Raw genomic sequence first — 4,485 nt, 5'->3', positions numbered from 1 at the left:
GCTGAATCGCTCTGTCAGAAATGTTATTTAACTGCTCCACCTGAGGCGTCACAGCGTGCGGCCTATTGATGGCGCAGAGATACTTTAGAAGCAGCAGGAAATGCTGCTAGCAAGTAAAATAGAGGAAGAGGGAGACGTGGGTGGGAAGCTGAAAACGAGAGCAGAGTAGCTGCATCATGCCGGTAATAATACTTATGACGTGCACTCTTTCCAGCCACTGATCTTTTACTGTTCCTGGACCAGCTGCCTGCTTGCACAATCGCCGCAGCCAGATTCAAAGCTGATGCTGAGGGAGGGAAGGGGGGGGGGGGGGCTTTCAAGAAAGAGCTTTTTTGTTTTCTGTGCACGGACAGCTGAGACCAGAGAGGTCAGTGAGTGGATGCTGAGTTGTAGTGCTGTATGGCATTAATAATCCGGTATCTGGTCCGCTGTAAGACGCAAAGTTTAAGGTTTCACTATTGGGGGAATCTAAATTTCATTTATGTGCAATGGGAATGTCAGGTTTTAATAAATCCCACAAAAGGCTTCATTTCATCCAAACAATCGAGGGGAAAGAAATGCAAGACGTGTGAAGCTTGCATTCCAGCCGGCGCAAACGCATATCCGAAAAGTGAACCGGAATCAGAGCCGAGCCGTCGCGGAATGAGGGTCAGCCAGATCACCAGTGGCAGGGGGGGGGGGGGGAGGAAACGCCAGTGTGTGTGTGTGTGTGTGTGTGTGTTGTGGTCGGCGCTGGGCTGAATCTGACGGGAAAGAAACTCCCACATCAAAGAAACTGCAGACTTCACAGGAACTCATTTCACTTTTCTTAGCAGCACCTTGGTCTCCAGCCAACCCCACTGGTCACACCGGGCTTGTGTACATGCCTGAACACAGAGCTCTACACGTGCACTCAAAGAGACGCACGCGCACGAGACAGTCCTTCTCTGATTGATCATAGGTCATTTCCTTGTGTTCTAAGAACAGAGGACGCTTTACTCAGGATGAATTATGCACGCACACACGCACACACACACACACACGCTCACAACAGGTTGTAAAGAAGCAGTAAGGGGGCTTTCCATGGATATTCCTTCTGCTATAGTAAGCATTAGTGGTCCTCGCACGAATTACCATAATGCTGACAAAACTATTGCACCTCTTAGATGCATGATCAAAACTGAATCTGCTCGGACTGAACAGTATCAAGATTCTGACTATGACTGTCTCTTCTAATAACAAGCTCTCAGTCCACTGACAGGGAAGCTTGGGACACAAAGTAGTCTTTATGCAGCAGGTTACCAAGGACACAAGCAATATATTTTGGGAATTGTGTCAGTGCTTTCAATGTTTTTGAACACAATTCCAAAGAAGAATAGCGGCGGTAATCATTTGTACACTTGACCTGCTTGTGGGAGGACCCCCGCCCCCCCCCCCCCCCCCACTATGTTTATTGTCCCAGATAAGACCAATTTTCTCAGGAATATGAATGTTTGCTGTTCTATTCTGGAATCTTTTATAAACAAACTTTGCTAGGTGAATGGTAGTGATGATTAAATTCATTAAAGTCAATTCATTTTTCTGATTTAAATCCTTGACCTACTTTGTACTACATTGATGGTCTTTCTGCATGAGATTAGCCCACATTATCTTCTATCTCAACCATCGTTTCTGCAGAATCATTTCTTGGAGAGCCTGCGCGAGACTAGAAGTTCATTTCTGGGTAAATTGCTTTATGTGGGTCAACAGAGAAGAAAGAAAAAGAAAAAATTGGAAAACGTTGTCTGTCTCTGCCACGCCTGACATTTGAATAGAATTAATAAATGTCTATTACCCGTGTTGGCAGGGGTCCCAAACCCGGAACAACAGTCCCGACGACTCTGCAGGAGGTCTGACCAGCAGATGCAGCACGGTGATACACTGGACATCCTGACAGATGCGTTGTTTGTTTGTTCTAAAACACATCAACACCTAAACCTCCTTCTATGTGATGCATGCAAAACGCCCGCACAATCCTAGCAGAGGACAAATGAGATAAAACACGGAGAACAGTGCAACAACTTTGAGTGTGAGTTCAACTCTTCACAAGACATTAAGCCGTTGGTAATGATAATATTGTCGTCTTTGCTTAAGCTTCACGTAAATACAAATGAGAATGCACAATGTTAACATTCCAGATGCCTATTTTAAGCTGCAGAGTTTGTCCTGTGGGGGCATAATACCACTTAATACCTGTTTCAGCATTTCAACCCTGATGAAATGTTACTGCATGTGTTTCCATATTGGGATATGATTCCAAGACTTGTGGTTCTACTGTAAATGCTAAATGCTTCAGAAGGACTTTGGTAGCGTAGCACTCCACCCTTCCCAGAGCCATTACTTTCATGGGGAACTGCCGCCCGCTGCTCCAATTCCCCTTCTCCATCTCACTTACAGTAACCACAGCAAGATGAGATTACACCATGAGCTGGCAGGCAGCATCTCCTCTCACCCCACCCAGCTCTCAGGCGCTCTCTCTCTCTCTCTCTTGTGGGTCCAGATCGGTACCACGAGCACAGGGGCCCAGAGCTGGCTCTGGCAGGCAGTAGAGAAAGAGATGGATAGCTGGTGTTGGGTGTCTCTAATCTAAGTATGCCTCACTCAATGAAGAAATAAGCTGCACCCATAGCTGCTCCTGCTCCTGCTGTTGCTCAGCAGGAGAGGCCGTGTGATCCAGCACAATGTGAAACTTTCAGAAGTTCGTAGATTTATAACGCAGGGAATTGCTCATTTCTGCAGAGGCCCAGGTGATCGCAACAGCACACAATGAGGCTGTCTGTCAGTATGACCCGACTCGCGTGGCTCCCGAGTTCTGTGGTTGAAGTAGCTCTATATGTCAATGCCCACACACACACACACACACACACACACACACACACACACACACACACACACACACACACACACACACACACACACACACACACACACACACACACACACACACACACACCTGGACATCTGATGACCATATTGGGAAAGATGAGCTCACATGATTCAAACTTCTCAGCTCAGGAGTAATGATAGAGGCTTCAGAGCCTGTAATCGCACGGGAGTAAAACAGCTGAGTGTGAGAGCCAAGAGATGGGTGGCATGGTTTCAAAAACTCTCTCTCTCTCTCACACACACACACACATCTGATCTACACGTAAGATTCGTTGTGCCCCCTAAGGGGAGTAGAGTGACACACAGCAGGTCATTTACAGATGAGGTCATGATGCACACTTTACTGCTGTTCATGTGAAACACTCATCTCAGGTCTCTGGGTAAAAAACAAAACAATAACACCATCGTCTTGACTGTGATAATAACAAGAGGAATAGAGAGGGTATTTTTCCGCCCCTATTGTTGCAGGATATAATCATTTAGATGTTGTTTTCAAATTGGCACATTTGTAAGAATTGCCCTGGCATTGCATCAGCATCATTGCACAGTAGCAGCTCACTGGATTGACTGGATGAAATGCATGCTTTTCGGAGTGCAATGCCGAGATCACCCACACAAACGAGATTTTGTGTGTGTCCTCATCGCTCAAAATACTGTTTGAGCCATGATAGCTTTGACCTTACATCAACGTCAATGGCTAAATTTAAAAACGCATGGACTTAGTGCCAGATTTCTAACATGATCCCAGCCCGCTGATATTTCAGATGAAGCGACATAAACCTCATTTGTAGCTAGAAAGGCGGTCAGCAGCAAAACACAACAATCAGGACATATAGAGCATCAACATGGCAACCTTTAAGGTTCTTGTAATGTTCGACAGCGTTAAATAGAAAGTTATGTATCCTTCACTTCATCTGGAGCCACTCCAAACGCCAGTGGATCCTCCCCCTTCCTCCCAGGTTCGGAGCTATTTTTTTTTAATGTATTCTAAACCGAAACAGTCATACCACAGGGAGCAAACATGCTAAATATTTCAAAAACCAGAAACACTCTCAGACCAAATCCAGAATATGACCTCATGCTACAAGTAGTGACACATCGCATGCATTGATCAAATGAGCCTGTGCCTGGAAGCTTGTGCCTCCTTGCATAAGCTGCACAGAGGGAACTGTAAAAGGCAACGGCTATTTAAGGGCAACTGAAACAGCAGAGACCCGCAGTCTCCCTGCCTCACCTAGACTGCTCGGGGAAAGTAGAAAACAGAGGATGGAAACAAAAGCCGTTGCAACTTTCTTCCACCCGTGTTTATTATTCATTTAACACTGAGGTATTTAATCAATGCATCATATTCCTCACTCATACCTCCTTCCATTGTCACATGTCTGCTTCTGGATTCTGCTCATATTTTCCGGTTTACTGCGGCTGCCAGTCTGTCTGACGTGGTGCGTTTGGCTAAGTGATTTGCCAAAAATGGGGAACAGACTGTAACCTCGGTGGGGCCGACACATAACTGACATAACTGAGCTTATCCTCCCAGAAGCACATGCACTTATAGCCGTGCCAGGAATCCTGCCTCGTAAC

Source organism: Brachionichthys hirsutus, chromosome 4 (genome assembly GCF_040956055.1).
Source record: "Brachionichthys hirsutus isolate HB-005 chromosome 4, CSIRO-AGI_Bhir_v1, whole genome shotgun sequence".
Taxonomy (NCBI): Eukaryota; Metazoa; Chordata; class Actinopteri; order Lophiiformes; family Brachionichthyidae; genus Brachionichthys; species Brachionichthys hirsutus.
Note: the sequence above shows the minus strand (reverse complement) of the source record.